At 33.1% G+C, this 24,355-nt stretch overlaps 1 pseudogene; it reads right to left on the minus strand.

The window, feature by feature from the left end:
• Positions 13,890-24,167, minus strand: LOC105161479 (annotated as a pseudogene).

The raw sequence follows: 24,355 nt of genomic DNA on the forward strand, positions 1-24,355 counted from the left end.
TTATTCTTGCCCAAACCCATACTCTTAACCGATACTCGTTAAATTAAATTCATTGGGTTTGGATCCAATAAATTTGTTTCCCATTTTATCAGCACCAAACTCGTGCTCAAATTTTTCCACAATTCTACATACCATCTCTAGAGAACTCTTACCGACGAGATCGCTCAGTACTCTCCGTCAGTCTGCTCATTCCGCTCTCCATCCCCCCCGCCACCCCCATCATTGCAACCGTCGCCCACTCTCCACATCTAGCCCAAACCCTTCTACTCCTTGAAACTAAAAAGGAATTGGGGACGACAAGGGAAATCTTAGCCATGTTATCGGTAATGTCTCAAGATTGCAATCTACGATTCCTAGACATAAGCTCAAGAAACTCGGCGACCTTTGCTCCCTCTTTTGATGGATTCTTTGGCTTTTCCTTTTCCCAGGCAGGTTAGCATCTCTCTCCCCCTCCCTTTAATAGAGGGAGCACGTGATTCGCACGTGCTTTGTTAATTACTCTGTTTCCCTCCCCCTCCTCCTCCCCAAAACAAAATCAAGATCCAATCCTTTTTTCTTTTCTGTATGCAATTAAATTGTTTAGTTGACACCAATCCTAATCCTGAATTTCTCCTTTTCATTTCTGCAGCACAATATCCGTGAGTTCAAAGAACTAATGAGGACGAAAACGATGGAGAACCCAAACAACTAATAATATGTGGTAAGTAAAATAATTTAGAATTACACAAAATCTTTCTTTTTGCAGATAAATTGCATTAATTGAGACCTAATTATTAAAGTAGTATGTGTTATAATTTTTTTTTAGAATTCGTGTACGTTACAACTCATTGCTCTCGAATAAGTTTATCATTAGGCTGAAATTACCCATGCCTGGGCCCATACTTTTAACCCATACTCAAATTAAACCAATAGGGTTTGGATGAATAAAATACCGGCACCTTGTTTTCATTTTATTAGTACCCAACTCATACTCAAATTTTTCTGCAATTCCACATACCACTCTCTTGAAAACTCTCACTGATTGAGATCTCTCAGTACTCTTCGTCGGTCTGCTCTCCATCCCCCCCGACCACCCCCATTGCTCCAAGCGTCGCCCACCCTCTGCAGCCTGCCTAAACCATTCTACCGCCTTGCAACTGAAAAGGAATCGGGGCTGGCAAATCTTAGCCATGTCATCAATAATATTTCAAGATTGCAACCCACAACTTCTAGACTAAAGCTCAACAAACTGCGATGTGTGTTCCCTTTTTCGATGGAATCTTTGGCCTTTCCTTTTTCCATGTAGGTTGGTATCTCTCTCCCCCAATCTTTGTGTTCCCTTTTTTTGTGATGATCTTGTGTGTGTGTTTTTGCATGTGCTATTGTATGTATTTGTGCTTGTGTGTCCGTGTAAATCTTAGCTTTCTTGTCTTTCGATTATGTTCTCATTTCTCTCAAGAACACTTTACAATAAAATTTGATTTCTCTCAACAACAACAACAATACCCTAATAATTTTGATTTCTCTCAATAAAATTTGGGCTTTATTTTAATTTGATTTACAATAAAATAAAAAGATAATAGTTGGATTTCTCTCGATAAAAGTTTGGCTTTATTTTAATTTGGTTTATTACATAAAAAAAAAACATTGGGCATGGGTCCGACCTGACCCGAAAAAATGATGTGTTACAATACTTTTGGAATTATAGACCCATTGAGTCTTGAGTTGGGTGGGTATAGGGTCTAGGCATCAATAATATATTTCAATTTTATCAATTGATAGATTTAGAATTAGGAGATTCGAACTATTTATATACTTTTTTAATGTGAAAAAATATAAAAACATGAATTATTTTGGAACTTTTATTTGAAGTTCATCTTTTCAAAAATTATATTTTTTTCTGACAGTCATACTTAATTTGACCTTATAGTTTGTCATGATGATAAAATACATGGTAAGTATTATATTTTAATCTATAAATTGCATTAATGTTTTACCTAATTATCACAGTCTTATGCGTTACAACTCATCTAATTACCTGAACTATTTATATAATTATTTAACTTGAAAAATTAAACAAAAAAATTATTAATAATTATGAAATTTTTGTTTTAAATTCATCTTCACACCCCATAAATTAACCGTTGGCAAGAAAGAGATACACAATTTTCGAGTGGGTCATAGTACAAAAACGTGTATTAATTAGTCCAAACGACAAACTTTCCTTAAATAGTTCATGGATCGAGCACGTGCAAATCCAGTGCTCCATTAAATAATTGACCATTGATTTAATAGATAGAGCACATGATTTGCACGTGCATTGTTAAATATTTAACAAATTTTTTTATTATAACTAAAATTGTTAATTTTTATGACTTCTGGACTAAATATGGTGAGTGTTAAAATAATAAAATAAAATACACAAAGATAGTAAACTGTGAGATACAAATTTCAATGTTTTCTGTTCTCATTCGTAACGGTATATATACTTTCAAGGAATAATATACGACAAGCCCAATATATATATAATAATTAGTTAAAAATTTTCAAAATTCACATCATGAAACTATTTTCCAAAAGCCTTATCAATAGATGGAAAGTTAAATAATATTGAATTTTGTTGTCGAACAATTTAGAGAATCCACATTAATTACTGATTGTCGTGTTGCGCAAAGAAATTAGTTAAATATTTACATATTTTTCTGTCAATCTTACCTAATTTGAATTATGGTCTGTAATTTGTCGTGACGCTAATTATACATGGTAAGTATATAATTAATATCACAAAAATCTTGATTTCTAATGTCATGTTGCAGATTTATTATAACTTATATTAAATTTTGACCTAATTATTACAGTGTTACGTATTATAACTTTTTTTCCTTTGCAATCCGTGCGGATTAAATCATGACACGCAAACTATTTATATATTTATTTAAGTTGGAATTTAAAAAACATGAATTATTATGAAATTTTTGTTTGAGATTCATCTCCTCTTTCATAAATTAATCAATTTATCACAAAGAAGATACATAAATTTGAAACCTTGTGCTAGATATATAAATTATTTCTTTTAACATCCTTTGACAAGGAAAATAACAATTGTATAGAATCTTTTGAGGGCTTAAAATTTTGGGCACTCATGAGAAAAGATGATGTCAATTAGTATATGTTCAACACCATTTGAGTAAAAATAGTAAGACATAGTACAAGAGAGTATCCAGGGTTGTATAGGAGCCTGCCTATATAATGCAGTAGAATACAGTATCCAAATTCACTCTGGCAAAGAAATTATTTTCTTCGTGCAAATTTTCTTCTTGTCTCTCGCTCTCAAGGTTTCACTTCTCACTCTCTGTTTTCCTCTCCTCCCTCCCTCAAACAAAATCTAGATCGAACCATTTTTTTGTTTTCTGCATGCAACTGAATTCGGTGGTTGACGTGGATCCCTAACTTGAATTTCTCTCTTTCATTTTCTGCTCAGTGAGTTTGAAGAACTAATGAGGACACAAAAGGTGGTGAATCCAGATGGCCTTGAAATTAACCCTGCGGGTGGTGCCGAACCCGAGTTGCGAGCCAATGAGGCGGGCCCGTGCAAATTGAATAGTGCGGATAGGGTGCATGACAATCTGCACAGAGTTAGAGTGAGTGAGGCGAATGGCTTTGTTGTTCATACGACGAACAAGAGGTTCAAGATAAGAAGAAGCGAGGGTGTAAGTATAACTGAATCTCCGGAGACTGTGAGATCGAACGATGAAGTTGCAGTTCATGATGGTAATGTGGGTGGTGGAGAGGGCGAGATGATGGAACTTGAAATGAAGGAGGATGGAATGGCAAAAATCGATGGGCCTCCGGTGTTTACGCGATTGGGAGGACTGAAGAGTGAAAAATTGGAGGCGTCGGGTGGTCGGACAAAGGGGAAGATGGAGATGGAGGTGTCCAAGGAAATGCTTGTTCCAGGGTGCCCAACAACTGCTGACGAGCTTTTACAGATGGGATTGCTGGAAGGATACTCAGTTTTCTACAACGGTGGCGATAGGGTAACGGTCAACAATCACCATCGACATTAATTATAACATATTACTCTTTTTTTATAATTGCTGCGGTTGTTTATTTTATCGTTAGCTTGAATGTGCATGATCTGTGCAGTGCTTGATAATACTAATGTGTGCATGTTTTTTCTCTGTGAATCAGCCTGAATTCAATTAAATCCAAATTGAAAACTCGGTCTATATTGAAATTGGATAAAAAAGATTTGGTTTGGTATTTAGTTTTTATTGGTTTGTGGAATGGCACGAATTCTAAAATATTAAATTTTTAAATATATTTTTACATTTAATCATGTACATATTTGTATAAATAAGAATTGTAACTACAAATTTTAATATTTAATTTGAAATTCAAAAAATAAGAATTTTTATGGAACTTTTGTTTGAAATTCATCTTCTCTTTCATAAATTAATCCATTTATCATAAAGAAGATACATAAATTTGAAATCTTGTGATAGATATATAAATTAGGTTTCGCACAATTCTTCTCGCTCTGTGTTTTTCTCTCTTCCCCCCAAACAAAATCTAGATTGAACCTTTTTTTCTTTTCTGTATGTAACTGAATTCTCTAGTTGACACCAATCTATAACCTGAAGTTCTCTCTTTCATTTCTGCTGCACAACTGAACTAATGAGGACGAAAATGATAGAGAATCAAAACTGCTTATAATATGTGGTAAGTAAAATAATTTAGGTTTTTACAAAAAAAAAATTATTCTTTTTGCAAATAAATTACATTAATTGCGACCTAATTATTACAGTAGTATGTGTTATAAATTTTTTTTTTTGAATTCGTGAGTATTACAACTCATTGCTTTTGAATAAGCCTGTCAATGGGCTAAACTTAATTACCCTTGCACAAACCCATACTCTTAACAGATACTCGTTAGATCAAATTCATTGAGTTTGGATCCAATAAATTTGTTTCCCATTTTATCAGCACCCAACCCGTGCCCAAAATTTTCCACAATTCCATATACTATCTCTAGATAATTCTTACTAACGAGATCACTCAGTACTCTTCGTCAGTCTGCTCATTTCGCTCTCCATCCCCGCCGCCACCCACATCATTGCAACCATCGCGCACCCTCCACATCTAGCCCAAACCCTTCTACTCCTTGCAAATGAAAAGAAATTTGGAAAGGCAAGGGCAATCTTAGCCATATCATCGGTAATATCTCAAGATTACAATTTATAACTCCTAGACACAAGCTCAAGAAACTCGGCGATGTGTGCTCCCTCTTTCGGTGGATTCTTTGGCTTTCCCTTTCCCCAGGCAGGTTGGCATCTCTCTCCTCCTTTTAACAGAGAGAGCACGTGATTTGCATGTGCTTTATTAATTACTCTGTTTCCCTCCCCCTCCTCCTCCCCAAAACAAAATCAAGATCCAATCCTCTAATTGCCTAAACTATTTATATACCTATTTAATTTGAAAAATTAAACAAAAAAAACACTCATAATTAATTATGCAATTTTTGTTTTCAATTCATCTTCTTTCCCATAAATTACCATTGCTAAAAAGGAGATACACAATTTTCAAGTGGGCAATAATTACAAAAACTTGCAATTAATTAGTCCAAATTACAAATCCCTTTGAATATTTAAAGGAGGGAACACGTGCAAATCAAGTATTTTATTATGTAATTGACCATTGATTTAACACAGAGAGAGCACGTGATTTGCACGTACTTTGTTAAATATTTAACAAATTTTTCTGTTAAAAACTGAAATTACTAGTTTTTGTGACTTATGGAATAAATATAGTGAGTGCTAAAATAATGAAACTAAAATCACAAAGAAAGAAAGTTGTGGGACGTGCATTGCAATTTTTTTTTTTGTTGTCCATACTATATATACTTTCAGGCAAAAATATTTAATAATTAGTTAGAAATTTACAAAATGCATGTTATAAAATTACTTTCTACCAGTGCTATCGATAAGGTGAAAGTAAAAAAATACTGAGTACTGCTGTTGAATAATTTAGAGAATTCATCTTCCTGATTATCGTGTTGTGTAAAGAAATTATTTAAATATTATATATATATATATATACATATATTCTATAGTTTTATCTAATTTGACTTTATGATCTGTAGTTATCGTAACGTTAATAATATATGGTAAGTATAATAATTTAATATTATAAAAATCTTGGTTTCTGACGTCGTGTTGATGATTTTTGTAGGAAATTGCATTAACTTTGACCTTATTATTATAGTGGTAAGCATTACAACTTTTTTTTCTTTGAAATCCGTGTGTGTCACAACTCACCACAATTGTTTAATTTATTTATTTAATGTGAAATTCAAATTATGGAACTTTTTTTTAAATTCATCTTCTTTTTCATAAATTTTGAAATCTTGTGCTAGATATATAAATTATTTCTTTTAAATTTTTTGAAAAGGAAAATAACGTATGTGTGTGAATAGAATATCTCACAGATTAAAAATTTTGGGTATCATGAAAAAAGATGATGTCAATTAGTAATAATGAATATTGTATCATATGTTATTCAAAACGATTTAGAGTAAAAATACTAGCGCATTGTAAAACATAGTAAATGAGAGAATCCAATGTCGTACAAGCGCTGGTCTATATAATGCGGGTACAGTATGCAAGCTCACACTAGCAAATGAAATATTTTGTCCTTGTAAATTTTCTTCTCTTTTCTCACACATAAGGTTTCACATAGTTCTTCTCACTCCGTTTTCTCTTTTTCTCTCCCTCTCCTTTTTTCCAAAACAAAATCTAGATCGAACCCTTTTTTTTTTTCTACATGCAACTAAATTCTCTGATTGCCACCAATCCATAAGCTGAATTTCTTTCTTTCATTTCTGTAGCAGAACATCCGTGAGTTCAAAGAACTAAAGGAGGACGAAAAAGATGGAAAATCCAAACTGCTAACAATATATGGTAAGTAAAATAATTTTGAATTACAAAAAATCTTGCTTTTTGCGTATAAATTGCATTAATTGTGACTTAATTAATTATTAGAGTAGCATGTGTTATAATTTTATTTTAAAATCCGTGTGTATTACAATTCATTGCTCTGGAACAGTAGGCTAAAATTACACATACCTGGGCCAATATTTTTAACTCATACTCCTTAAATTAAACTGATTGGGTTTGGATGAATAAATTATCTAATGTTTTTCATTTTATCAATACCCAACTCATACCCAAATTTTTCCACAATTCCACATACCACTCTCGTGCGTTAAACAGTAGCAACAATGCCCTAATCAGTTTGATTCATCTCAATAAAATTTAGGCTTCATTTTAATTTGATTTATTATAAAACAAAGATAATAGTTTGATTTCTCTCAATAAAAGTTTGGCTTTATTTCAATTTGGTTTATTATACAACGAAAATAGAAAAACATTTGATATGGTCAGATCTACTCAAAAAAGTCGGATATATTACAGTAGTTTTGGAATTATAGACCCATTGAGTCTTGAGTTGGGTGGGCATAGGGTCTAGGCATCAATAATATATTTGGATTTTATCCATTGATAGATCTAGAATTGGGGGATCCGAACTATATATACTTATTTGATGTGAAAAAAAAATAAAAACATGAATTATTTTGGAACTTTTGTTTGAAGTCCATCTTTTCAAAAATTATATTTTTTTCTAACAGTCATACTTAATTTGACCTTATAGTTTGTCCTGATGATAAAATACGTGGTAAGTATTATATTTTAATCTATAAATTGCATTAATGTTTTACCTAATTATCAAAGTCTTATACGTTACAACTCATCTAATTACCTGAACTATTTATATACCTATTTAACTTGAAAAATTAAACAAAAAAACATTAAAATTATGACATTTTTGTTTTAAATTCATCTTCACTCCCATAAATTAACCGTTGGCAAGAAAGAGATACACAATTTTCGAGTGGGCCATAGTACAAAACTTGTATTAATTAGTCCAAACTACAAACTCTCCTTAAATACTTAACGGTGGAGCACGTGCAAATCAAGTGCTCCATTAAATAATTGACCATTGATTTAATAGATAAAGCACGTGTTTTGCACGTGTTTTGTTAAATATTTAACAATTTTTTTTATTCGAACTAAAATTACTAATTTTTATGACTTCTGGACTGAAAGTGTTAAAATAATGAACTAAAAAACACAAAGATAGTAAGGTATGAGACAAAAATTTCAATGTTTTCTGTTCTTATCCGTACCGATATATATACTTTCAAGGAATAATATACGACAAGCCAAAAATATATATAATAATTAGTTGAAAATTTTCAAAATTCGCATCATGAAATTATTTTCCAACAGCCTTATCAATAGATCGAAAGTTAATTAATATTGAATTTTGTTGTCGAACAATTTAGAGAATTCACATTCCTGATTGTCGTGTTGTGCAAAGAAATTATTTAAATATTTACATATTTTTCTGTCAATCTTACCTAATTTGGATTATGGTCTGTAGTTTGTCGTGACGCTAATTATACATGGTTAAGTATATAATTAATATCACAAAATCTTGAGTTCTAATATCATGTTGCAGATTTATTATAAATTATATTAAATTTTGACCTAATTATTACAGTGTTACGTATTATAACTTTTTTTTCTTTGCAATCCGTGCGGATTAAACTCATGAAACGCAGACTATTTATATATTTATTTAATTTAAAATTCAAAAAACATGAATGATTATGAAACTTTTGTTTGAGATTGATCTTCTCTTTCATAAATTAATCAATTTATCACAAAGAAGATACATAAATTTGAACTCTTGTGCTAGATATATAAATTATTTCTTTTAACTTCATTTGACAAGGAAAATAACAATTGAACAGAATCTTTTGAGGGCTTAAAATTTTGGTCACTCATGAGAAAAGATGATGTCAATTAGTATAACCAACATCATATCCTATGCTATATATTCAACACCATTTGAGTAAAAATAGTAAGACATAGTACAAGAGAGTATCCAGGGTCGTATAGGCGCCTGCCTATATAATGCAGTAGAATACAGTATCCAAATTCACTCTGGCAAAGAAATTATTTTCTCCGTGCAAATTTTCTTCTTGTCTCTCGCTCTCAAGGTTTCACTTCTCACTCTCTGTTTTCCTCTCCCCCCTCCCTCAAACAAAATCCAGATCGAACCAGTTCTTTGTTTCCTGCATGCAACTAAATTCGGTGGTTGACGTGGATCCCTAACCTGAATTTCTCTCTTTCATTTCTGCTCAGTGAGTTCAAAGAACTAATGAGGACGCAAAAGGCGGTGAATCGAGACGGCCTTGAGATCAACCCTACGGGTGGTGTCGAACCCGAGTTGCGAGCCAATGAGGTCACATGGGCTTGTCTTAGTTGTCTTTTTGTCACATCAAAATACATATACCTATATTCAACATTCTCACACCTATATACCTATATTTGGAAAACAACTAATCCAAACATATTCTCAGTTTTCGCACAAAAATCAATAAAGCATTTCTACACATTTTCAATTGTTGGAAACTGAAAACGAAAATGAAAACACAACCAAAGGGGCTCTCAGTTTTCTACGACGGTGGCGATAGGGTAACGGTCAACAATCACCATCGGCATTAATTATAACATATTACTCGTTTTTTATAATTGCTTCCGTTGTTTATTTTATCATTACTGTTTGCTTGAATGTGCATGAACTGTGCAGTACTTGATAATACTAATGAGTGCATGTTTTTTCTCTGTGAGACAGCCTGAATTCAATTAAATCCAAATTGAAGACTCGGTCTATATTGGAATTGGATAAAAAATGATTTGGTTTGGTATTTAGTTTTTATTGATTTGTGGAATGGCACCGAATACTAAAATATTAATTTGTTTAATATATATTTTTACATTTAATTATGTACACAGAGCCACAAAGGCTTTAAACCACAAAGTCACAAAGGCAAGCCACAAAGGGTCAGATCATGAAGAACTAATCAGAGAATAGAGAATAAGAGGGAGATAAGTGTTTTCTTCGGATTCTAAAGAACCAATGAAGGACCAACCTTTTATAGAGACATGCCATTAAATGGTCGGAGAAAATAAGAAAACAAAGCGGTGGAGGAGTATCAAGAAACGGCAGGGGCAAACGAAAGCGAGAGAGAGAGAGAGAGAGAGAGAGAGAGAGAGAGAGAGAGAGAGAGAGAGAGAACAAGAGTAAGAGATTAGGTTAGGGTTATGAGAGAAAGTGAGAAAGAATTAGTATTTAAAGCAGTCGGACCGGATCAAACCTAGTGAATCAGGTAAACCAAGTGGGTCATCCAAAGTGGAATGGGCTTAGTAGTTTAAGCCATCCAGTGAGATGGGCCTGGACCATTTGGGTTTGGGCCACACTTTTATTTACTATTTTCACCTTGGACCAAATGCAAGATGATGGATCTTAAGAAAGGCTTTCATCACAACCTGAATATTCCGGAGTCCTGAGAGATACCTGCAAAAATGACAAGAGATAAGACAAAATACGCAAAAAATAATAGTTTATAACAAATTGAGTATGTCAAGACATTCTTTTAATTTTCAATATCATTTGGGTTATCTTTAGAACTGATTTTTTCAGGATTGATATTTCTTTTCTAACAAATGTCACTAATCAAATGAAAAGACCAGATTTTTACACAATTGGATTCCTGATAATTGGCTATTAGAGAAAACTATAAGTGTTTTTATTTGGAAAACTGATTTTCTTTTAATAATCCTTCAAGTCAAATAACTCTTTTAAAAGTTTCAGTTGTGGCAATATATTCAGCTTCAATATTAAAAAGTGGAAAAATGTGTTGAAGATGTGATTTTCAGCTAATGCATGCTCCACACAAAGTAAACACATAAGAGGTAGTTGATTTTCTTACTGTCCCTAACATTTGCATAATTGGGATCCACATAGCCAACTAAGTTTGCACCTTCAAGGCATTTAGAGAATTAATACCAGAACTATAAGAGCCATTCAAATATCTCTAAAGCCATTTAAGAGCTTCCTAATGAGGAAGACCTGGATTTGACATATATGTACCTAAAGTACAAGAAATAGATCGACGTGATTCTCGTATTTAAAGTACAAACAATGATCATAGGCGCTATTTTGAAATTTTAAAGAATGAATGAAATGATCAAATTTCTTATTCCATTGTTTAGGAGACTGTTCCAACCCATAAAGTGATTTTTTCAGTAAGCACACATAATCTGATTTTTTCTTATTAACAACACCACAAGGTTGACTCATGTAAATTTGTTCATCCAAATTTCGATGCAAGAAAACAGTTTTAACATCCATTTGTTTAAGGCCAAGATGTGACATATATCTACTGTACCAAGTTTAGAGGAAGATGATAGAAATTTAAACTTTCTTCTGTTATGGTACAGAAACCAAAAAGAAGATCACAAACGTGAGGATAGACATTCTGATCAAAATCAAACTCATATGCCCTAGAAAGAAGAAAAGCACAGAATTCTTTAGATATTTCCCACATATTCTACAGCATGTGGACTTTGCTACACACTCATTCCTTGTAACTCTTAGTATTTCATATATTTTTGGAGGTGAGAAGTTTATGTCTATGTGTGGTTTCAAAGGGGAGGAAGTTGCAAGTGTGGTACGGGTACGCAGTGACGAAGAGAAGGTGGAAAGAATAGAGAAAATTAAGAGGAAATAGACAAGGAAGTTTCGCTTGTGCGAATCTTTTCGAAAATTTGACAAGTTTAATGAAGCAGGCGGGCCTGATTTTCTTGTCTGTTTTCAGCTCAATAGCATTTTATGTGGAAATTTGAAATTTATTCAGGGGATTAGTGTGTTGTCCACATGGAATAATTGACTTATACTTAGTGCCTTTGCAATCTCTTGGAATTTAAAGACCTCTTGACAGCCTGATAAGCCAGGCAAAAAAGTTTGGATGGGAAATTAAAATTTCATCTCAACCAGCAACGTCGGATTACATTTTCATGGAGAAACCACCCTTTTACATCTTTCTGACTATGATTTGAAAATTCTAAGGCGCTTAACTTTTAATATCAAAAAAGTTAAAATGCTAACAAAATATTCTAATTTACAGTAGGCAAGACTCGTCATCATCCTCGAGAGCCTCGTATTCAGAATCACTTGAACTCATCAGGTGGATGTCGGTGCGTACAATCACGAAAAGCTCTTGTGTTGAGAACTTGAGATCGTCTTCAATAGCTTTAGGTGTTAAGCGGCAAGCCATTTCCCTCAAGTATGTCGACTTCCAATCGCAACCTTTCGTCTAGTGTCAGCCTGTAGAAATCAAAAAGAAAAGAATGAGAAAAACATGCAACCTCTCTACATACTCGTCCATGAAGGCTGAGTTGTTTAGAGTCTTTATTTGGTTTGCAGTATGTGCTTACTTGAATAACCTCATGTTCCTAAGAACTGTGTGGGCATTCAAAAGATTGCTGTAAGAAATTTAAATACTAAACTAAACACACATTGGCTGGCTCAAAGGATGCACCTTGACAACATTCAAAACCAAATGATAACCTATGTAACTACACATTTCTCTCTCACTTTTCTTACTGAATAATAAGTCCATGCTCCTATTTGTTTCCTCTATGTCAATTTTTTTTCTCATATCTGAAAATCAAGTAAAGTTTAATGCCATTGCATTTTCCCTTTGTAAACTTTAAAAACCAAAAGTCCCCCGATTTCTATTATTAAAGCTCCACGTTCTCACTATTGTAATCTAGAAAGAGTGGGAATACAATCTTTTGAGGCCTTAGAGAATACTGCGGATGCAAGTTGAAGAGTTGAAGCCTAAATTGGAGAACAATTCTCCACTGATGTTGCAAATTTATTCTCAATTATTCTTGTGTTAAGTTATGTTCCAAGATTTGCTTTTTCAAAAGCTTTTTGTTGTCATACATTTAAAATTTTGTACAGATTTTACACAACACCATATTTATTCATGTTATTGACAGATAAGTTTGCAAGTGCCCCACAACAAAGTTTGCTAGAAAATCGCTATTGTACAAACCACAACTTATTTTACTTGTAAACATCAATAATAAAACAACATATACTAAAATATCGAACGGTCGTCTACATGCCAATTTAATTAATTTATTTTTCAAAATAGGTGTATATTTATACTGGCAAATGTTAATATAGTTAATAATGTCTCTTGTTAATTAGCGTCTTCAAAAACTTATAAGACAATTAATAAAAATGCGACATTTCAACCATTTAATAAACTGAATGATTTTGAAGTACTTTTTACGATTAAAAAATCAATTTATATTAGTTTCATTACAACAAAAATAAAATATGGTTTTTCATGGAGGTCTAAATATGCGACCATATTATGCACTTAGAGAAAAAGAATTATCACATAGATTTTATACTTCATTACTTATATATTTAGAGATACAGATACATAGAGATCTTTTTTTAAAAAAATAAATAAATTGTGCAATCTAATCGCATGCTCATTTGAAAACAAAAGATTTGATGGTGGAAGAATATTTTTCAATACTAGCAATTGGACAAAATTCATGCATATGCAAGTGAAAAACTTTCACTATTTTAGAAAACAAAAGCATTTCATAAGACAAAACAAATTTGTGAAATATAAACTATAGGTAATTCCTCAAATGCAAATCATATGATTTCTCATGTATGAGACTATTATAGTTACCAAAACTCCATGTTCTTTAAAATCAGTTCAAAATTTTGCACATTATATATATTGACAAAGAAGTACCAATTATCAAATCTCGGTGGGAAAAGATTAAAATTGGCATGTAGACGACCCTCCTATATTTTTATATAGCGTTCCATTATCAAAGCTCACAAATAAAACAGTACATGATTGAACAATAAAGACTTTCCAACAAAATTTTATGTGAAACACCTGCAAAGTCGAAGATGTCAATAACATGAATAAACATGATATTTGTGTATAATTATACAAAATGATAAATAAATGACATCAAAAAACTCCAATGCAAACCCATGAACAAAACACAACACAACGAACAAACCAAGATAAATTTACAAAAACAAATGGAGGTTCGTTCTTCAATTTAACACTCAACTCTACACTTGCATCCTCATACTCTAATTTGCCCCAAAAATTGCAATTCCTATCTCTTCCAAATTACAACGATGATAACGTTGAACTTTTGACAGAAACCAGACAGAGCTCTAGGTTTTGAAGTTTACAAAGTATAAAAGCAATGGTTTCACCTTTATCTTGACTTTCAAGAAGTTTACAAAGTATAAAAGCAATGGTTTCACCTTTATCTTGACTTTCAAATATGGCAAAAAAATCGACAGAGAAGAATGAATAGAAAACATGACTTACTTTCCAGTTAGAAAAATAGAAAGAGAAAAATATAGCCACACCAGCCACCATTAAGCTCTAAATATTATCAAAATACATACTTGTTGTAGCCCATGTGTGATTCAGTTTAGTATTTAAATTTCCTACTCAATCCTTTTGATTCCCACACAATTCCTAAGAATATGAGATTACTTTAGTTCGCACAAAATTGACAAACCAAATTTAGACTCCAACCCTCAGCCTTCTCATAAACGAGTGTAGATCACCTATACACACTCACATGCTTCACTTATACAATCGAATAAATGCATGTTACACATAGTACCGGAAAACGATTTCTCATGTAAGTTGATAGCCTTCTGTAATTGCATGCTATATGTGTTATGACTCGCCGAAAAAAAAAAGTAAGAAGAACAGATATTGCAATCATATCATATAGTATGCGTTAAGACAGAATTGTAAAGAAACTGAGATATGAAAATTATTGGGTGCCACAGTGTCCGCCTGTGACTGAAATCATTGCTCATAGCATTCTCCAGTCGAAAGGCATAAACATGGCAAAAGTGCTTTACGACCAAGAAACCTGTCTAGATGCACTTAAAAAAGAATGCTCTGTTGGCCCATCAATTCGGCCAGAATTTTAAACTCAAACTGAAAGACAGCATACAGATGGCCCTTACAGTCCAATATATATACACACACATATAAAGTTAGGAGATAGGCTGAAACTGATGTTAACAAGGATAATAGTAGGAAAAAAAAACTTACTTATGGCTCAGAAAGTGACACATATGTTGATTAAAGTCAAGATGTCACTACATGAGTTCCCATTACCTTCGAGTAGTTGTAAGACCATCAGCATGGTATAATTGACAAACTCAACATATATAGACAATGGTTGTTTGATAAATGATGGTTCTAGAGTATGTCAATGTAATTACTGATAGTAGAGGTAGTTTGCATGTTTTGACTATTCTTGTATAAGTCTAATTATCCTTATTAATAAATGCCTACAAACATATGTGTTAGAAACCTTCACTTCACCCATTATCCACCATGCTTATTTTAGCCTACCAACCAAACTTTAATTTTGTTTTTACTTTTATGCTTCTTTGAAGAAACCAAGTAATAAGAATTTCCGAAGACAAATAGAATTAGTACCCGAGCTCGCTTCTTCTCCTCTTCCTTATGTTGTCTAGCATGTTTGTAATCCTCCAGTATTGATATCAACCGCGCCTGCTTGTAAAAAGGCAGAATTCTATTAGCCAATTTCTCTTAACCATTAGCAAAGTGTTTTAAAACTGGGAAAAACTTTTAATAGCTCACCCCATCATAAAGAAATAGTTTCTGTTTCTCATCCTCCCATGCTAGCATCTTGCTAATTAGATCGTCGACCATAACTGAAAAGCGCAGCTTGTTACCTACCTCCACAAATACAATCTCACCTAATGCAAGGAAAGACACCAACAGCCCTGAGACCTACCTGGAATCTCATTAACCATAATTCTGGCTCGCTCTGCATGCTTTAGATTTATGTGTGCGCCCCTTCCAGCACTGTAATGGTTATCATCCTGACATTCAAATAAGAGGCGTTAGAAAATGCTAGAAATGGAAACTCTTGTACCTGAATATGGAGAAATTGCAACTCTTCCTTACGAATCACTGATCTTTAAATAACTAACGCTCCCATAAGGAAATAGTGATTAGATCATTGTCATTTTTAGCTTACTTGATTATAATCTTCAAGCCACTTTTCCTCATCACAGGCAGAAAGCCACCTGTCTATCTTATCCATTATGTCTTTACGGCTCAAAGCTTCATCTTTGGCTTTACATATTCGCGCTTCAACATTAGCCAAAATCTCACATGGATCCACCAAACCTGCAGAGAATCAAGTTCTCAGCATCTAACTTGACTAAGAATCAACAAGACACGAGATGGGGACACCCGTACACAAAAGTACATCCCTTGTAGTCAAGATTAGTTACCAGAGTCTATCAAAGCATTGGTTTTATCAGCAGCGGTGCTTGGATCAGGTTGAATATGAGTTCTACGGCATATATTCTCTAACTCTCACCTCTTCGTCATAACAAGTTCCTTCAACCTGCTTGCTTTCAATTTTGTGAGCCTCTCGACCTCTGCTCACCTGTCGGAGTTAACACTACAGATTGGTCAACTACTCATGGGAAGGGAGCAGTACAGGTAGGGATTTTATGTTGCCGCTGTACCCAATCAATCACCTCTAATGAAAGAGCGTCTGGTTGCACAATTTCTGATTCCGAGGAACCAAGAACAGAAGTAATTCTCAAGAAGCAGACCTTTTCTTCCTTTGGTGTATCCATCAAGTTCCATAGGTCAAATAGAGATCCAGCTACATCTTTAAGCTGCAACCACCATAGTTTTCAATGAACAAGTAAATGAAAAATAAACATAAGATTATCGAGATGCACAATACCTTTTGTAGACGAAATTTTCTTTCTGTTTTTAACCCCAGGATAGCCTGATCAAGCCCCTCTAATGTGCTGCTACTGATATTTGTCACAAGTTCCATGCTTGATCCATGCAAGCTTGGATGGACATCACTCACTGTTTTGCTAAAATCCAAGCTTAGGACACTGGTCAAAGTATGCACTTCATTCACATAATCCAAAACTTTTTGCAGGCGTTCAGACTACAAACCAATCCACGGCCTGCACCACCAGTTTAAAAAAAGAACACAATCACCAAATATTCATATAAGACCTAGAAGCATTAGGTCATCAATAAGAGAGAAGGCTAGCAAACATGTCTGTATAATCAAGTAAATAGAAAACAAGACCTCGATGACCATGAAAAATCACAGGTGGAGGACTGAAATTCTTCAACCACAAAATCATTTCGAGAGCTATATATAATCTGACAAATTTGCCAAGAGCCAACTTCATCCACAATCAATGGCAGTTGGCCCCATAGAACATGGTTTTAGTGCTAGCGTAACCATTGATTAGCATTAAGAATAAGTGAAATTGGCAAAACGTCACATACATGACTGGAAGAACAAGTGCAAAATGTACAATTCAATTGTAAATTGGCTTTCAGATTTCACACATTATGAATTAGATACATATGATAAGCTTTAAAAATGATTGAAAAATATAAAGTAAGGTAATTAGTCACCTGGGGATACAATGAAAGTGCCATCTTCTTCATTTTTCCCAGAAGTTCTAGAGGCACTGGAGCCTGACAATAGAAAACACTAGAATACTTCCTTCATTTTTGTAATATAACCACAAGGCACCAGCAATATCATATTTAATTCACCGCAACCAAAAAGACAAAAAAGAACCATATCTAATTCACAACAATTTGTCGACACAAAGTTTTCTTTAACCAAAGATGAAAATAATAGAAAAACACATCCATGAAAACAGGGAAATGAAAAGCAGAAACGGCAGTGAACATCCTTTCGAAGGAAAATTAGAGATAATGGCGTAAAGTCTTGTAAACAACACCAATTCGTTTGTGGATATTTCCAAGATTTAACGTCTCCACAAGAAAACATGGGGGAAAAAAGAACTAAACAAAAAAAGGGAACCGGTTATTTCATCAAACCAAGAAACCATGCAGCACAATGTACTCGCAATTGCAAACCCTACACAACAGAACTAAAAACAAGAAAGTGGGTTCATATTCGAGACATCCCAGAAAAGCAAGACGCGAGTAATACAAGGAATTAAAAGCCAAAGAATGGTGGATTCTCCACGCAAAACTTCAAGAAAATCGATTAACGGAACATTTTCAAGAAACCCAAGAAAAACACCAGCCACATATATACCTGAATCTTGGTCCACTTTGTTTTTATCCTTTTATCCCTTCAGAATCTTGATCTTTCATTGAGATGATTTCCAGTTGAATTCTGTCAAGAAGCAAGAAGAATGGGAAAAATTTCTGTAAAATCTTATATTTCATTGAAGAAAAACGCAGGGCTCTGAGTACGTATATACAAGAGTCTAAAAACGGCTAGGTAAAGGTGCTAATTTAGTAAAGAAAGCGCACGAACAATTACAGCAACTTTATTTCCAAGATTTAAGGTCTCCACAAGAAAACATGGGGAAAAAAAACTAAACAAAAAAAGGGAACCACTTATATAAAATTGGATATAAAAATGACAATGTTGGTTAATTAGATTATTAAAGTTGTTAGATATAGATATTACTATAGCTAATTTACATAATTCCATCGGAATTATTAATCAAATACGCAATTCTATGTATTATTGCTTAATTAAATTACATAATAGCAAGAAATTGACAGAAAATTCATAGAAATAATTCAAAAATTATATTTAAAGAATACTATGTTATTAAAGAGGAAAAATGAAGTTTTTAATGATAACCTAATTTAGGAATGTTATTAAAAATGATAGTTATAAATATATAAGGGGTTTGGTTAAATGAATTCCTATTAATTACTTGATAAATTATAAATATTTTTTTTAACCTAAAGTGTCTAGTTATTAAGAAGAACTAGAACGAAGATTTATATTTCGATAGAAATGAAATATTAAAGAATTATTAGGAATTGTGCGAATAATATTTAATATTTTATATAAAAAAAATTACGATATTCTCGACATATTAATTATATGTGGTATAACTCATTATAGGATACGGGGGTAAGGTTAAAGGACTGACAATTATCGATTGAGTAGATAAAAGCGTTGTAAGGTCGAGGTAAGTAAATAATTAGTATTATCTATATATGTTTTCTTTATTTGTGGTATTACTGTTATATAAATTTGTGGTTCATGCTGACGTTGATTTATATGAAAATATATGAGTGGTGATTGATTTAATTTGATTGACGATATTGTGCACGTGGAATGAAAAAATACGTTGAAACACTATGTTTGTTGTGTGATGTGTTGTGAGTGCCTGAGAATGAATATATATTGATATATGATTTTACATTACTAGTTGCTTACAAGAATGGTAATATATAGAAATGAGAGAGTGGTGGAAATTGAATATAACTGTGGTGTGAGTACCCCTTGATCTTGTTGAAAAGCCTGTAAGGCGAAATGAGATTAAAAGAGTTATGATGCTATATGAGAAAGAAATTAATGAAAAGAGCTTTGATTCGATATGAAAATAGCTATGATGTGATATAAAAATGTTACAATGTGATATAAAAGAGCTATGATGCGAAATGAGATTGATAAGCGGGTTGTCAAGGGGATTCACTTGAACTTATATAACAATTAGATTGAGTTGATTGGAAAAAACATAATATCACCTTATGGTAAGCAAACTAAGAAAAAAGAAAGTTTAATTGATTGTCTTATTACGAGATAGTTATGTGGTGTAATAAAGCCGATTATGTTGAGATTAAATTGGCTATATTCCATGCATGTTGCCAACTTATCCTATTTGGCCTATATTTGATATACATATATAGATAGGGCTGGTTATTTACTTATTGAGTGACAAGCTCACCCCTCTGCTGATATTTTCTTTTTCAGGAATAGATCTTGAGGTGTCTACCTGTCGAATGCTAGGTCTAAATGCTATATTCAGGCAGGTCGGGCCAGTACGCCGTTTTCTCCTCATTGTCAGTTAGAATACAAATCACATTTTGTCTGTATAAAGAAAACGTAAAAGCATAGGAATTACTTGTCATGAATCACCTTGTGGTGTTTCATATATATATATATATATATATATATATATATATATATAATATTGTGGGTTGATTATACAAGTTATGACGTTATGATTAGATGTGCATATTGACTAGATGATTATGTGCATACTTATATATATGGATACAGGGGTTACTTTAAGTATAATGTTTAGGAAAGATGTAACCCTAGTAGTGATAGAGAGTGCTACATCTTTTAGTCCCATCTATCAAATAGACATAGGCATTCTTAACATTATCATGCAGTAATTTAAATAGACTGTTGTCCTTGAACATATGAGAAGAAGCCCCACTATCAACTACCCAAGTATTCTTACTAAGCTTAAGACAAGATACTCGCTAAATTAAACTGATTGGGTTTGGATGAATAAAATACCCAATGTTTTCCATTTTATCATTACCCAACTCATACCCAAATTTTTTCACAGTTCCACATACCACTCTCGTGAGTTAAACAACAGCAACAATGCCCTAATCAGTTTGATTTATCTCAATAAAATTTAGGTTTCATTTTAATTTGATTTATTATAAAACAAAGATAATAGTTTGATTTCTCTCAATAAAAGTTTGGCTTTATTTCAATTTGGTTTATTATACAATAAAAATAGAAAAACATTTGATATGAACGAACCTGCTCAGAAAAGTCAGATATATTACAGTACTTTTGAAATTACAGACCATTGAATCTTGAGTTGGGTGGGTATAGGGTCTAGGCATCGATAATATATTTGGATTTTATCCATTGATAGATCTAGAATTGGGGGATCCGAACTAATTATATATAATTATTTAATGTGAAAAAAATAAAAACATGAATTCTTTTGGAACTTCAGTTTGAAGTTCATCTTTTCAAAAATTATATTTTTTTCTGACGGTCATAGTTAATTTGACCTTATAGTTTGTCCCGATAATAAAAAACGTGGTAAGTATTATATTTTAATCTATAAATTGCATTAATGTTTTACCTAATTATCACAGTCTTATGCGTTACAACTCATCTAATTACCTGAACTATTTATATACCTATTTAACTTGAAAAATTAAACAAAAAAACATTAATAATTATGAAATTTTTGTTTTAAATTCATCTTCACTCCCATAAATTAACCGTTGGCAAGAAAGAGATACACAATTTTCGAGTGGGCCATAGTACAAAAACTTGTATTAATTAGTCCAAACTACAAACTCTCCTTAAATATTTAATGGATGGAGCACGTGCAAATCAAGTGCTCCATTAAATAATTGACCATTGATTTAATAGATAGAGCACGTGATTTGCACGTGCTTTGTTAAATATTCAACAAATTTTTTTATTCGAACTAAAATTGCTAATTTTTATGACTTCTGGACTAAATATGGTGAGTGTTAAAATAATGAAATAAAGAACACAAATTTCAATATTTTCTGTTCTTATCCATACCGATATATACACTTTCAAGGAATAACATACGACAAGCCAAAACTATATACAATAATTAGTTGAAAATTTTCAAATTTCACATCATGAAACTATTTTCCAACAGCCTTATCAATAGATGAAAAGTTAAATAATATTGAATTTTGTTGTCGAACAATTTAGAGAATCCACATTCCTGATTGTCGTGTTGCGCAAAGAAATTATTTAAATATTTACATATTTTTCTGTCAATCTTACCTAATTTGAATTATGGTCTGTAGTTTGTCGTGACGCTAATTATATATGGTAAGTATATAATTAATATCACAAAATCTTGATTTCTAATGTCATGTTGCAAATTTATTATAAATTATATTAAATTTTGACCTAATTATTGCAGTGTTACGTGTTATAACTTTTTTTCCTTTGCAATCCGTGCTGATTAAACTCATGACACGCAGACTATTTATATATTTATTTAATTTAAAATTCAAAAAACATGACTGATTATGAAACTTTTGTTTGAGATTGATCTTCTCTTTCATAAATTAATCAATTTATCACAAAGAAGATACATAAATTTGAAATCTTGTGCTAGATATATAAATTATTTCTTTTAACTTCATTTGACAAGGAAAATAACAATTGTAAAGAATCTTTTGAGGGCTGAAAATTTTGGGCACTCATGAGAAAAGATGATGTCAATTAGTATAACCAACATCATATCCTATGCTATATATTCAAGACCATTTGAGTAAAAATAGTAAGACATAGTACAAGAGAGTATCCAGGGTCGTATAGGCGCCTGCCTATATAATGCAGTAGAATACAGTATCCAAATTCACTCTGGCAAAGAAATTATTTTCTCCGTGCAAATTTTCTTCTTGTCTCTTGCTCTCAAGGTTTCACTTCTCACTCTCTGTTTTCCTCTCCTCCCTTCCTCAAACAAAATCCAGATCGAACCATTTTTTTTATTTTCTGCATGCAACTGAATTCGGTGGTTGACGTGGACCCCTAACTTGAATTTCTCTATTTCATTTTCTGCTAAGTGAGTTCAAAGAACTAATGAGTACGCAAAAGGCGGTGAATCCAGACGGCCTTGAAATCAACCCTGCGGGTGGTGCCTAACCCGAGTTGCGAGCCAATGAGGCGGGCCCGTGCGAATTGAACAGTGCGGATAGGGTGCATGACAATCTGCACAGAGTTAGAGTGAGTGAGGCGAATGGCTTTGTCGTTTATACGAGGAACAAGAGGTTCAAGAGAAGAAGAAGCGAGGGTGTAAGTATAACTGAACCTCCGAAGGCTGTGAGATCGAACGATGAAATTGCAGTTCATGGTGGTAATGTGGGTGGTGGAGAGGGCGAGATAATGGAACTTGAAATGAAGGAGGATTGAATGGCAAAAATAAATGGGCTTCCGGAGTTTACGCGATCGGGAGGACTAAAGAGTGAAAAATTGGAGGCATCGGGTGGTCGGACAAAGGGGAAGATGGAGATGGAGATGTCCAAGGAAATCCTTGTTCCAGGGCGACCAACAACTGCTGACGAGCTTTTACAGACGGGATTGCTGGAAGGATACTCAGTTTTTTACAACGGTGGCGATAGGGTAACGGTCAACAATCACCATCGCCGTTAATTATAACATATTTCTCTTTTTTTTATAATTGCTTCCGTTGTTGATTTTATACTGTTGGCTTGAATGTGGATAAACTGTGCAGTGCTTGATAATACTAATGTGTGCATGTTTTTTCTCTATGAATCAGCCTGAATTCAATCAAATCCAAATTGAAAACTCGGTCTATATTGGATTTGGATAAAAAAAGATTCGGTTTGGTATTTAATTTTTATTGATTTGTGGAATGGCACCGAATACTAAAATATTAATTTTTTTAATATATATTTTTACATTTAATCATGTACATATTTATATAAATAAGAATCGTAACTACAATTTTTAATATTTAATTTGGAATTCAAAAAACATGAATTATTATGGAACTTTTATTTGAGATTCATCTTCTTTTTCATAAATTAATCAATTTATCACAAAGAAGATATATATAAATTTGAAATCTTATGCTAGACATATAAATTAGGTTTCCTCTTGCTCTGTGTTTTTCTCTTTTCCCCCCAAACTAAATCTAGATTGAACTTTTTTTTCTTTTCTGCATGCAACTGAATTCTCTAGTTGACACGAATCTATAACCTGAAGTTCTCTCTTTCATTTCTGCAGCACAACTGAACTAATGAGGACGAAAATGATAGAGAATCAGAATTGCTAATAATATATGGTAGTAAAATAATTTAGGTTTTTACAAAAAAAAAATCATTCTTTTTGCAAATAAATTACAATAATTGCGACCTAATTATTACAGTAGTACGTGCTATAATTTTTTTAAATTCGTGAGTGTTACAACTCATCGCATTTGAATAAGCCTGTCAATGGGCTAAACTTAATTACCCTTGCCCAAACTCATACACTTAACTGATACTCGTTAAATTAAATTCATTGGGTTTGGATCCAATAAATTTGTTTCCCATTTTATCAACACCCAACTCGTGCCCAAATTTTTCCACAATTCCACATACCATCTCTAGAGAACTCTTACTGATGAGATCGCTCAGTACTCTCCGTCAGTCTGCTCATTTCGCTCTCCATCCCCCCCGCCACCCCCATCATTGCAACCGTCGCCCACCCTCCACATCTAGCCCAAACCCTTCTACTCCTTGAAACTGAAAAGGAATTGGGGATGGCAAGGGCAATCTTAGCCATGTCGTCGGTAATGTCTCAAGATTGCAATCTACGCCTCCTAGACATAAGTTCAAGAAACTCGGCGACCTGTGCTCCATCTTTTGGTGGATTCTTTGGCTTTCCCTTTCCCCAAGCAGGTTGGCATCTCTCTCCCACTCCCTTTAACAGAGGGAGCACGTGATTCGCACGTGCTTTGTTAATTACTCTGT

The sequence above is a fragment of the Sesamum indicum genome, linkage group LG5 (assembly GCF_000512975.1).
Source record: "Sesamum indicum cultivar Zhongzhi No. 13 linkage group LG5, S_indicum_v1.0, whole genome shotgun sequence".
NCBI classification, from domain to species: Eukaryota; Viridiplantae; Streptophyta; class Magnoliopsida; order Lamiales; family Pedaliaceae; genus Sesamum; species Sesamum indicum.